Genomic DNA, 14,429 nt, shown 5'->3' on the forward strand with positions numbered 1-14,429 from the left:
TTCCAAAAATATATAAAATGTGTTGAATTGTCATCTAGTGAGGATCGAACCCATGACCTCTTGGTATGTGTACCCTCACTATTACCACTATGACACATTCATCTTGTTGATATTAAATATAACTGATTATATTTAATTACGAATTAACAGATTAATTCGTTCAAGCTAACATTACATATATTTAATTAAATATCTTATTATATTTAATTTACGAATTGACAGTTAATTCGTCTCATCTAATATTATTTAATTTTCATTAAATAATTATCTCATCAACACATTGACTAACTTTTTAGTCATATTGGGCATCAATGTGATTATATTTCTATAACCACATTTCTCAAACACATCCTATAGGTGTGACCTTTAGGGACCAGTTGATCACCGCCATCTGTATGATAATAACGTCCAACTTTCTAGCAAGCCAACCGTTATTAGGTAAACGTTAATCAACTGATTAAATATATGAATTATACCCTTGTGAACCTGTAAGAGATTTACAAATGTTATCACACTAATTTGTGGAGGACACAAGCTCCAACAAAGAAAACTTCCCTATCCGCCTAACTAGGCAAAGGACATGATAGATCAAGAAGTTCTTGCCTAGCTAGATGTAGGAGGGGCGGATATTGGGCCTTGTAGGCATCCACTCTATCATTGTAAGCTTGCTTGTGCATTTCCCTCATGAGTAGAGTCAAGTAGTCATTTCCTACCTCGGTATCCTTGGGTTTAAACTCGTGATACTCAAATGGGTAGGGTGGTGTGACAATGGAGGAGGAGGGCTCATCAATCTCGCCTCTTTGTTGTTGAATAATGTACTCGGTCTCCTCGGAGAGTGGAAGAAAGTAGTTGGGTCGGTGAACACTCAATCGGCAAATCTTTGAAGGCAAAGTGAAGGACCTAGCTTCATTGGTTAACCACCCATATTTGGTGTCAAGAGGAGCATGCTTGACCCACTTAAACTTGTGAATCATGGTGTCCATGTCAATGAGATGACCTCCTTTGACCGCCACATAAGTCTTGTCTTTGTTCAAATTTGGGTTAAAGTGCTTGGCCAAATAGGTAACTAGTCCTCCATTCACAATAAAAGCGGTGCCTTCTTTACCACAATCGACATTAAGCCATCTTTCAACCAAAAGTCTTAGAGCATTGTATAGCTTAGTATATTCCCTTCCTATGTTCAAGGCCGACTCAAGAAGAACAAAATCGAGCTTGGTAAGATGATTAGTGCCATTTCTTGCTACCAAAGTATTCCCAATCACCTTATGCCACACTCTAATGCCCGGATGGTGGACTAATAGAGCACGACAATCATGAAAGCGCACAAATTTCTTTCCGAAAATTGCCTCCCAAAGAGAAGTGGGGTCATACTTTTCGGGGATCTTGTGGTAGTACGGGGTATCACTAAGGCCTAAAATCTTACTCAATTCACCAAAAGTGATGCGTCTATTGACATTTGCAAGATGAAACTCGATGTGGGTTCTAGTTTCCACCCTTGTAACTTTCAAGGAACTCAAAAATTCCAATGTGAGGGAGGGGTATGTCAATTCCTTCATGGTAAACAATTTACCCAATCCCATAGCCTTAAAGAAGGTTTTGGTTTGTTCAAGAACACCCAACTTAGACAAAGCATCTTCACAAATAAATTTTGTAGGCATAATGGTCTTTTTAGCAAAGAGAACAAATTTATCCCTATGAGAGTCGGAAGTGAAAATTACCTTCAGATAATTAGATAGTTGCTCGATGACCGGAGTTGTTGATGTTGTAGCTTCCATAGGGGGACCTTGTTGAACCTCCAACCTTGCCTCATGAACTACCAATGCCTTAGACAATTGTTTTGCTTAAAGAGTTTGTTGCCTTCTTGAAAGCGTCTTCTTTGGGGGTGCCTTGTTACCTCCTTTAGTTCTTGCCATTGTTGATTACACCAAAGAGAGAATGAAATCTTCAATTTTTAGTTATGTCCAAATCGAATTAAGATGAAAGAATGTTGCTTTATATCTTAAAAATCGACTCAAAGGTTGAAGATTTTGGTGTTTAAATGAATTTTTGTTGTAAAAGGAGTGATTAATTTTTGTTGTGGGGAAGTTTGGATTTTATTTTGTTGAATTTGGTTGAGTAAATCTTGTTTTGTTGAGGTAGAGGATGAGGGTTTTTGTGTTGAGGGTAGTGTTTGAATGGAGAAGAAATGAAAATGAATGAGGGAGTAAGGGTTTTAAACGACCCGTTAATTTTGAAAACAGCAGCAGGGACGAGCGGATTGGTGTCTGGGATGCTCGGATTCTGCACGATTTGCTTCAGGAAAAGACTCTATGGGACGAGCGTCTTTCTGCAAAGACGAGCGGATTCCCAAATGTGAGACGAGCGGATTCTCTGAAAGACGCTCGGATTCTGTTACAGGTTGATTCCTTAAATTTCAACAGCATAAAGACGAGCGTCTTCTTTGCAAGACGAGCATCTTGTATTAGACGAGCGGATTCTCTACTGGGACGCTCGGATTCTGTGACAGACCAATTTTTTAAATCCCACAGCTCAGCCAGACGAGCGGATTATTACAAAGGACGCTCGGATTCTGCTAGACGAGCGGATTCTCTTTTGAGACGCTCGGATTTCTCCCTGTCCACACGGATTTAGGTCCATCCGTGGGTACTGCTTAATCCGTGTCATTTTCATTCTTCAATTCTCGTGTTCTTCAATGTAGAGGCACTACAAAGGCATGATTAGCCTAGGTAATTGCTATCCCCACACTAAGTCAAAGCACTACACATCAATAAAGTCATAAGTCCCTCCCTCACTTCTCTCAAAATGATAAATATCTTGATCAAGGCACAAAAATATATATCCAAAAATGACAAAAATGCAATGTAGGAATTGAAATGCAAGTTAGGGAGTTAGAATATTTACAAATGGTGGTTTAGGGAGGACTCCACCAAACTATCATCCAATGTGAGATGTCAAGGGGGCATGTTCAAGATGTTGTTGATGTTACTCAACACCTTGAAGAAGTAGTCGAAAGCATGTTCATTGTCATGATAGAGATCCTCAATAGACCTTTGCACTTGTTGTTCTCCATGAAGGTCTTGGTTCATAGCATTACCAATGTAGGGATTGAATATCCCTTCGAACTCATCATCCCAAAGACCACAAACTTCGTCTACTTGATCATTAAAAATCTCTTGAGTCGATAGAGACAACTCTCCTTCTTTCTTGTTTTGGCCAATAAGGCCATCCTCTTCACTTGTCATGGGTGAGCTTTTCAAGCTCTCTTTGTTTCTATTCTCTTGCTCTTTGAATGGAGCATCATCAACTTTATTTTTCCATTGGAATTATGACTTCTTCCTATCATCCTTCCGGCTATAGTGATCAACCATAAAGCATGGCTCATGCAAACGGGGAGCTCTCATGGTCTTGTCAAGATTGAAAGTTATGCTCTCGTCCCCTACTTCTAGAGTAAGCTCTCCGTGCTTCACATCTATCACCGCACCCGCGGTGTGCAAGAAAGGTCTTCCTAGAATGATAGGAATATTGGAGTCTTCTTTCATGTCAACAATGACAAAGTCCACCGGGATGAAAAATTTCCCAACTCTCACGGGAACATCTTCCCATATCCCTAACGGTGTCTTCGTTGATCTATCGGCCATTTGGAGTGTGATATTGGTGCATTTCAGCTCTCCCATCCCTAACCTTTTACTAACCGAATACGGCATAACACTCACGCTTGCTCCTAGATCACACAAAGCCTTGTTTATCGTGGTGTCGCCAATGGTACACGGTATTGAGAAGCTTCCCGGGTCTTTAAGTTTCAGAGGTGAACTCCCTTGAAGGATTGCACTACTCACCTTAGTGAAGGCGATTGTTTCAAGTTTCCGGATCGACTTCTTTTTCGTAAGGATGTCCTTCATGTATTTTGCATAGGCCGGCACGTGATTTATTAATTCCGTAAAAGGAATCGAGACTTCCAAATTCTTCACAATTTCTATAAATTTTCCAAGTTGGTCATCGAACTTAGGCTTAGCTTGACGACTTGGGAATGGAAGTCTAATCACAATGGGCTCCTTCTCCTTGGCCTTCTCTTCACTTTTCTTTGAAACTTCTTCTTTTGTTGGTTCTCATTCCTTGGAGTTTTGTACAACTTCTTCTTTGTCACTAGGTTCCACGACTTCATCCTCAACTTGCTTCTTTGGACCTTCATATCTCGTACCACTCCTCAAGTGAATGGCACTAACCGTTTCATGTCTTGGGGGATTACTTTGAGGTGGTAATTGCCCATTTTGTCTTTGAGAACTTGAAGATGCTAGTTGGGTCAATTGAGTTTCCAACATTTTTGTGTGGGCTAGGGTGTTGTTGATAGTGATGTCTTTTGCTTGACTATCCTTTTGCATTTGAGTGAAAAACTCTTGTTGATTCTTTTGCATTTGGAGGACCGCTTTTTGAACATCAAAACCTTGGTCATTTTGTTGATTGTATGGAGTTTGATTTTGGTAACCTTGGTTTTGGTTGAAAAAGGGTCTTTGATTTTGGTTTCTCATGGGAGGTGGGGTGTATGTTGATTGAGGGTTTTGAACATTTTGGCTTTTGTGTGAGAGATTTGGGTGGAATTTGGTGTTTTCATTATAATAATTGGAATAAGAGGTACCACTCTTGTATGCTTGAAAAGTATTTACTTGTTCATTTGTTCCCCTACATTCACTTTGGTCATGTCCCAAAGTTCCACATTTCTCACATATCCTACTTGGGATTGATGAAGATGCTACCATGGCATTAACATGATGCTTTGGTGATTTTGAGGCTTCTTCAAGTTTAGCCATAGCCTTCTCAAATTTCAAGTTTATGGTATCAATATGAGCACTAAGTTGAGAACCTAATTGAGTAATAGAGTCCACTTCATGCTTTCCTCCTCTAGTAGCCTTGCGAGGTCTACTATATTGTGAGTTATGGACCGCCATTTCCTCAATCTTGTTCCAAGTTTGATTATTGTCAACTTCGGTGAACATACCATTTGATCCCATGTTGAGAATGTTTCTTGAGTCTTCATAAAGACCATTCCAAAATTGTTGTACCAAGAACCACTCGCTAAGTCCATGATGAGGACATGAGCGACAAATTCCCTTGAACCGCTCTCAAGCTTCATACAAAGATTCTTCATGCCTTTGCTTAAAACCCGTAATTTGAGCTCTTAGCATGTTAGCCTTTTCCGGAGGGTAGAATTTTTTGTAGAAAGCTAGAGCCAACTTCTTCCAAGAGTCAACTCCAAGAGTAGCCTTATCAAGGCTCTTCAACCATTGTTTTGCGGTGCCGATTAGAGAAAAAAGGGAATAAGACCCATCTAATTTGGTCTTGAGTTACACCGGTTTGTGAAATCGCATCACAATAGTCACAACAAGTCTCCATGTGAGAGTGGGGGTATTCACTAGGCATCCCCCCAAATTGGCTTCTTTCGACTAATTGGATAAATGCGGATTTGGCAATAAAATTTCCGGTTAAGTGTTGTTGTGTGGGAGTACCATTGGGTAGGTTCTCCTCGGTTGGTACGGAATGTGATGAAAATTTAGGCATTGTGGGTTGATTTTGTGTTGGATTGGGTGTTGGGTTCTCCTCACCTTCCCTTGCAAAAGGGTTGACGAACTCAATAGTGTTTGGTTGAATATCTACAACCTCACCAATACCTCTCAAAGTACCTCTAGCAAGTCTTCTATTGTTTGTCAAAGTCCTTTTAATTTCGTGATCAATGGGTAACAAGTTACCTTGTGATCTTCTAGACATGTAAAATATCAAACAACTTGAAAATAATTAGAACAAACCTTGAGGAGTTTTACTTCCCCAAGGCAAATAAAGACACAACTAATATCAATCTAAGAAAATCAAATCAAGTTAACACCGTCCCCGGCAACGGCGCCATTTTTGGTCGGAATTTCTACTCTTTGGTTTCTTGTCGTTAGGAGCACCTAGACCAAAACAATATTTATAACTTCACAAACAACTCTACTATTAGTAAAGAGGCAAGTAAAGTTGGGATCCCAAGGGACGGGTATTGATGTAGGATTTTCGATTGCAAGTAGCGGTGTCTAGGGGTGTCACGATTTGGGGTTGAGATGAGAAGATCACTAAACTAAATAGCAATAAAAAGTAAACAAGCAAGATGATTAAAAAAGGGATGTACAAGGATGCCTATAATATTGTGGGTTCTGACATTGTTAAAGCTGTGAAGGAGTTTTTTTTATTCTGGTAAGCTTCTGAAACAAATTAACTCCACTACCTTGACTCTTATTCCCAAGAAAGAGAGACCTATTAGTGTTGCTGATTTTAGGCCCATAGCCTGTTGCAATGTCATTTATAAGACTATTTCTAAGGTGATTTGCAATAGGTTGGCTAAGGTTCTCCCTGAGATTATTAGTCCAAACCAAAGTGCTTTTATCAAAGGGAGGGAGATAGTGGATAATATCCTTATTTGTCAGGACTTAGTCAGACTTTACAATAGGAAAACCTGCTCCCCTAGATGTATTATGAAAATTGATCTTAAGAAAGCTTATGACTCTATTGAGTGGAAGTTTATTGAGCAGATGTTGTTAGCCCTTAGATTTCCTCCTCAGATGGTCACTTGGATTATGGTGTGTGTTTCATCCCCTTGGTTTACAATTTCTCTTAATGGTTCCAGTTTTGGCTACTTTCAGGGGAAAAGGGGTATTAGACAGGGTGATCCTATGTCTCCTTTGATTTTTACCATTTGTATGGAATATTTGAGTAGGATCCTTGATGTGGTCACTGATAAGTTGGACTTTAATTTTCATCCTCTTTGTCGACCTATGAAGCTCAGTCATCTATGTTTTGCAGATGATTTGCTCATGTTCTGTAGAGGGGATAGGGGATCTATTAAAGTGTTACTGAAGGCTTTTGTAACCTTTTCTAGTGTTTCTGGTCTTGAGATGAATTGTGATAAGTCCAATATTTATTTTAATGGTGTTTGTCAAGCTGAGATTGACTATGTTTTGAGGATCTCTGGTTTCAAGTCTGGTCAATTTCCTTTTAGATACCTGGGGATTCCTATCTCATACAAATGTATGGCTATAGAGGATTGCACTAGGTTGGTGGAGAAGGTGGTTGCTAGGATTCGAGGCTGGGGTGCTAGGAAGTTGAGTTACACTAGCAGATTGGTGTTGGTGCAGAGTGTACTATCACAACTTCATGTGTACTGGTCACGAATCTTTGTCATTCCTGCTACTGTTATTAACAGGATTACCACTATCTGTAGGAACTTTCTGTGTGGTCCCGCTTCGATAAGTATGGCGTAACTCCCGTTTGTATCATGGGAGTCTGTTTGTACTGCTAAGAAGCATGGAGGTTTGGGGGTGGTCAACAGTAGGAAGTGGAACTTGGCTATGATAGGAAAGTATACTTGGTGGTTAGCATGTAAGAGTGACCACCTATGGATAAAGTGGGTGAACCACATCTATATGAAGGGTAAGGATTGGAAGCATTATGAGCCTAGCCAAAATACTAGTTGGACTTGGAGGATGATTTGTAAAGTGAAGAATATGCTGAAAGCTGGTTATGTGAATAATAATTGGGCTACTGCTACTGGTGTGTATACTATCAATGCTGGATATCAGTGGCTTCAAGGATCAATGGCTAAGGTTGAATGGTATCCTTTGGTATGGAACAGATTTAATCTACCTAAGCACTCTTTCATTGTTTGGCTGTGTGCTAGGCAGAGATTACTTACTAAAGACAGGCTTCAGGCGTTTGGAGTTGTCAATGATGGGCTTTGTGAAATTTGTAAACTGGAGGATGAGACGCATATGCACCTATTCTATCAATGTCCATTTAGTGTCTCTTGCTGGCAACTATTAAAGGACTGGCTTCATGTTTCTCTTCCTGGGCAGGATATCATTCACTGGTGTATTCGGTGGAGGTGCGGTCTTTACTAAAGAAGCACATTGTGTTTGCTTTGCATGGTTCTTTTTCTTTTCTCTATATGGCAGTGCAGGAACTTATGTCGTCTTGAGCAGTGGTTAAAAACTCCCAGAGCAGTTGTGCAGGAAGTTCAGCATACTGTCAAGCAACGTTATTTGGCGAGGCAATGGCCCACTCGTTTTCAGCAGAAATTTATTTTCTAAGTGAGTCTAAGGCTCCTGTTTGATATATTATGTTGTAGGTGGTCTCGTTTATCCTATAAGCCATGTACTGTATATGAACTCTTTTATATATTAATATATATTTCACATTCCACCTAAAAAAAAGGGATGTAAACAATTGATTAAAAGCACTAGGGTGTCATGGGGTCATAGGGGATTCATGGGAATTGATCATACAAACATATTCTCAAATTATGAGCAAGCAATTATTGTTGTGATGGATCGAGTTGGTTTATATCTTACAATCCTAGGAAGGTTTGGGTCCCGGAGCCGAATCGATTAGATTGTACAACACCTACAAGTCGACTTAATCCTCCCTACTCAACTATATGCATGGTCTAATGAGACTCGAGATGGTTTATGTCTAACAAGTCTCATTGAAAAGGTAAGTGATGGGTAAAAAATGCAAGGATTCATAGGCTTGCATTTCATCAAACATAACATGTGCATAAGTTGAGATCACAACAAGCAAGCAAATAACTATGAAAACATATTAAATTAAGCATGAATCATCCACCATGTTGGTTTCCCCTAATTACCCATTAACCCTAGTTAAGGAAACTACTCAGTCATTATCAAGTTTAGCATGTTAACAAGGTTGTCAATCACATTAACAAAGCAAAACATGATGAATAAATGAAGATGATTAACAATAATTAAAAAGGGATTAAGAGGATTATACCTACTAATGATTCCAAAATAAAGCAAAGAATAATAGAAGTACTTGATGATTGATTGGAAGGTTGTCAATCTCCCAATAATAACCCAAATAATCTTCAATTACCCAAAATAAAAGATGAACAAAAGAGAGATTACGGAAATGAGATTTGTATTAAGACTTGATTCAAAGTTGATTACAAGATTAAGAAGATATTAGAATGATATAAACTACACTAGAGATTGATAAGAAGAACATGATTATCTAATTAGACTAATGGGGTATTTATAGTGGGGATTAGGTACACAAATTAGGGTTTACTAAGGGCTTAAATGACGATTAAGTCCTTTAGGAATCGCTCCTCTCAAAAGAGATGCCGGTCTCCTTTTTGCTGGTCTTTCATAAATATGCGCATCTTTCATGGAGCATGAAGAAAAGGTCATATGGACTGTAAGGGAATCCGAGCGTCCAAGGTGTCGGGACAGGCGGATTGCCTGGTGGCTGGACGGGCGGATTGTTGGGCAGGACGAGCGGATTGTGGCGTTGCTGGACGGGCGTCCCTTCTGCAAAGACGCTCGGATTCCTCTTGTCTTGGATGGGCGTCTTCTTGGTTGGATGGGAGGATTATGTCACAACTCCCTTTTCTTCTTTTCTTCTTCCAATAATCCTCCGGGATTTAGTCGGGGATGCAAGGATTTCTTCATCATTGCCCATCTACTATAATATGTACAAAGGCCTTCTAGTCTTGTCTTCTATTTGATGCTTGGTCATTAGATTCGATCAATTTAGCTCCATTTTGCCATGAAAATGCAAGGTTTACACTCCTCTCCTATCAAGGAAACAAAACTTCAAAGAATATTCAAAACAAAGGACTAAAGATAGTAAATAACCCAAATATGCACTAAAAAGCATAGGAACGAGGCTAATTTAGGGACTTAATGTGCTCATATAATGGTCACATCAAGCTCCCTTCGATCGAGTACAACAGGGACTCGATCGAACAAATTCAACTGCCAATTCCACTCGATCGACCACAAAACCTCTCGACCGAGTGTCTTCCACTGAAAAATAGCTTGGACTTTTTTGGTTAGCTTCTAAGAACATCCTTCACGCTTCCCGAGGTATGACATTCTGCTCTAAATCTCCATCTCCTCAAAATGCATGCTAAGAGGAACGAAAAAGGTACGGTATCGCCACTCTAAGGTCCATTCCTGCAAATGAGACAAAATGAACCAAAGTAGCCAATTCGAGGCATTTTGCAATACAAAGCAATGAAAATGATATAGAAATGCGTGCAATAAAAGGCTAAAAAGACTATATAAATTGCACGTATCAAATCTTCCCAAACCGAACCTTTACTCGTCCTCGAGTAAACTAAATGCAAACTAATGGAACGGATACGAAAACTCAGAGCTAGCTATAACTTATCCACTTAAACCATTTAGTTCAATCAAACTAACAGTAATAACTACAACAGTTAAGTGCAAACGAGTTGTATGATGTCTATAAATAAGCTGACCTGTCAACCTTGCAAGACCTTTAAAATCGGACTCTCACGGGTCACTCTTTTCTCATGAAGCAAAGAGTGAGTATAAATGTGTAAGAGAAGAAGAGAAAACAGTCACTCAACTAAACTACGACCCACAATAACATTCATGCAATAAAAATGATAGACGATTCTAATCACCATACTTACATTCCAACCAACAATATCCGTCACAGCCGAGGGCTTACAAAAATCATGGAAAAGTGAGGCTACCGGTAAGAAAAGGCAAAACAGATATGGGATATGTGGGGGTAAAGCGTCAAGCTAGCACCTAAACAATACCATACTAAACATATCCAATTCTCAGCTGATTAGAAAATAAAGCACATACGCCCTTCACTGGCGCAAAACTCACTAACCAAGAAACAACTCCTCCTTAAATGATATAGAATAAAACATAGGAGTAAAACCGTCACAAACTTCCCTTTTTTACACGGTCTATTTTTTCATTTTCCTGCCCAATTTTTTTTTTCTTTCTTTTTTTTCTTATTTTTCACGTTTTTTTTCTTTTTCTTTTTTTTTTTCATTTTTTTTTCTTTCATTCTTTTCTCGTTTTCTTGCCCGCATTTCTTTCTTTTCTACCAACTCCATATGAATTAGAACAGACCAACCCGCATAAATGAGAAATATACCACAAAAAGTACACTAAACTAGCTTGACAGGCAGGCTTAATTTGGGTGTAGTTAATGGGTCAAAAGGCTAAGTTTGGCTAATGTGGAGCTAAATGGGTGAAAAGGAAAGAAAGGGAAAAATTACAAGCACCTCCCTGCATGTGACACCGACCACAAACCCGAATGTATGCAAGCAAAAAGCAATCGAATTTCATAAAAGTGCAAAGTGATGAACATGTTATGCAAGGGGTATACTACTCTCAATTTCTACAAGAACTGGTCATGAATGACACCAGTTATACGGCTCTAATAACTTAGAAATTTTAAAGTTGTTTGCCATTTTTTTACAGTCAAGTCTATATGATCAACTGTATTTTTAACATTAACTCGTAGACTATACGCATAACAAAGCTAATAACCACCAATCAGATGCAAGGCTTAAGTGAAATGACAAGTTACAGTGCAAAATCATCACAGAAATCTACCGTCCCGACTCGACATATATGCAAAAGTAAACGTAATTTTTTTTGAATTTTTCTATTTTTTTTTGTGAATTTTTCATTTTTTTGAAATAAAATACGATGCAAACAAGAAAATAAACGTGAATGCAAAACAAATGAAAATGCATACTCAAAGGATGCAATACCCTCCCCAAACCAAAACGGACAGCGCCCTCGTTGTCCTCCAGCATACACCAACATTATATATACGGGGAACGGGATAAAACAACCAATAAATGAATGAATACAATAAATAAATAAAGAGATGGAAAATAAATAAAAGCAGAAATACATACAAAATATACGAACTTCCCCAAACCAGCCAGAAAACTGGGGAAGTGAGTAGACCATCAGCTATTTGTCAACAACCTCCTCCTCCTCACCCACCACCGTGTAGTCAGGATCTCGCTCCTGCTCCCGTCTCCTCCTCTCGTCAGCTGTAGCACTCTCCTCCTCCTCCTCAGCTGTGTCCGCCTCGCTCTCAGGCTGCCGGCACCCCTCCGCCGGGAACCGGTAGAAAGAAGGGTGTGGGCAGCCGTCTGGAATGGGGCGTCCTCTCCTCATATGATACTCGTACAAAGGGAACAAGGCAAATCCCTGGTCCCGCTCTATACGAGCTACTCGACTGCATAGCTCAAGGAGCAAACCATCACGACGCCCTTGGTCCATGACCTCAGGCGCCACAAAGGGAGTAGGAGGAACAAAATTAGCCGGCAAGACCGGCTGTGTAACAGAAGGAGTAGGGATAGGGGTCGGTGTAGGCATGGGAGTGGAAGACTGTTGGAGCTTGTGTCCTCCACAAATTAGTGTGATAACATTTGTAAATCTCTTACAGGTTCACAAGGGTATACTTCGTATTTAATCAGTTGATTAACGATTACCTAATAACGGTTGGCTTGCTAGAAAGTTTGACGTTATTATCATACAGATGGCGGTGATCAACTGGTCCCTAAAGGTCACACCTATAAGATGTGTTTGAGAGATGTGGTTATGGAAATGTAATCACATTGATGCCTTATATGACTAAATAGTTAGTCAATGTGTTGATGAGACGATTATTTAATGCCGATTAAATAATATTAGCTGAGACGAATTAACTGTCAATTCGTAAATTGAATATAATAAGTTATATTTAATTAATGTATATAATGTATGCTTGGACGAATTAATATGTTAATTTGTAATTAAATGCAATCGGTTATATTTAAATCCCACAAGTGGTATCAGAGCCAAGGCCACGAATTTTAATTTTGATGATTCTCATAAAATTGTTTGTAAACATTTACGGTCTCCGAAAAAAAAAGTCGGCTGGAAATTTTTTTTGAGCCGTGAAGTTTTTTTTTTTGCAGCCGTGTTTGTTCTTGTTTTGTTGTTATGATTCCGTTTGATTTATTCATATTATTGTTTTAATAGGTTAAGATGATAATATAATGAATTTGTAGATGTGTTGATTTAATAAAAATTAAATTGATATGTAAATGGAATTGCTAAGTTGTTGATGATAAATTGTGTTTTGCTATATTGTTTTTGGCATAAATGTTCTAAATTGTTGTTTAGAATCATGTTTCATAAATTTACATGTTTAAATTATAAGATGAATATGCCAATCTTGTTAATAGCAACAATAAAAGATTTTGTTCATCGATAATCATGTTTTTGATATTTAGGGCATAATGCCGATTTTTAAAAAATTAGGACGGCGGTCAATTTTTTTTTAGCCGTGGAAATTTTTTTGTTACTGTTCACGTCTCGGTTACTGTTCACGTCTGGACAGAATAAAAAAAAATTTGTTTTTTTTTCGGTTTTAGCTGTAAAACCAAGAAAAGTTCTTTTTATTGGGTTGTTTCGGTTTTTACCGAGATAATTTTTAAAGAATTTTTTTTTGTTTGATTTTGGCCAATTAATTATTGTGAAGCGGTTCATAATTAAAAGATACCTAATTATTTTAAAGCAGTTTAAAATATTGATGGATTAAATTCATATTACAAGTTTAATATGAATTAAGATTGAAATTAATGTGATTAATTGAGGAATTGTCACTTAATTTGATCATTTAAATAGGTGGTTTGGAAAATTAATCATCATAATTAAAGAATTATGTCTTGTATGTTTAATTTATTTTTAGTTGATACATTTTATTTTTGTTGAATGAATCGTTGAATGAATTTATTTCCTTATTTTTTTTGCAATCGGTTGTAATTTGTAATACTTAGTGTGGCCTTAGTCAAATTATGTTTTCGTAATGAAGGAAACATAATTTTTATGTAATTATGAGATTTCGAATCTCCTTTATTTTTCTTTAGTTTTTGGGTTTTGAAATTAGAATGTAATAAATAGGTTTATTATATAAATTTATTTATTTTAATTTTCAAAGAAGACTAAAGATGGAGATTGAAGCTCACTCCCGCTACATGGATCAAGATGGAACATCGAGACAAGCTTCTCGGGTCCATGGATGGATTCCAAAGTTGTATTAATGTTCATTTTGATAGGATAGGCCACACTAGGACTTTTTATTGTTTTTACGTTTTTCATTCCTATTGCTTTTCATTCACATGATAGTTTATGCATCATATTCCGCCTAAAACCAAACCACCTACTACTAAAATGCATAAAAAATGACACATATAGGTTGTATGTTAGTTTTCATAGACATACAGATGTCACATGTTCATTAAGCCATCATCTTAGTTTATTCATTCACGCATGCTAGATATTAGTTCACTTAAAATGAATTAAAATAAAGTTGATGGGATCTTCCTCTAAAACGGAAATTGAGATTAGTCTTTATAAGGGCAAACAACTATTAATTCCTTCTTCTTCGGTAGGCATAATATGACCCCTTCTACGTTGGGTAAGTAGTTTGTGTTGACTTAGTTTATCTCAACATTATAGTCCGAAGAGTTTCTCGTGATTATGATGGACTAAAGATAGAATTCACAGAAATTTATCGACCAAGAATTCTAACAGTAGAATTAGCCAAAA

The 14,429-nt window shown here is 38.0% G+C and overlaps 1 non-coding gene across 1 annotated transcript; it reads left to right on the forward strand.

The window, feature by feature from the left end:
* The first annotated feature begins 5,073 nt into the window (after positions 1-5,073).
* Positions 5,074-5,180, forward strand: LOC141634637 (small nucleolar RNA R71). Its single transcript, XR_012539363.1, has one exon. It is a non-coding gene; the product is annotated as a small nucleolar RNA R71 (small nucleolar RNA).
* The last annotated feature ends 9,249 nt before the right edge of the window (positions 5,181-14,429 follow it).

Source organism: Silene latifolia, chromosome Y (genome assembly GCF_048544455.1).
Source record: "Silene latifolia isolate original U9 population chromosome Y, ASM4854445v1, whole genome shotgun sequence".
NCBI lineage: Eukaryota > Viridiplantae > Streptophyta > Magnoliopsida > Caryophyllales > Caryophyllaceae > Silene > Silene latifolia.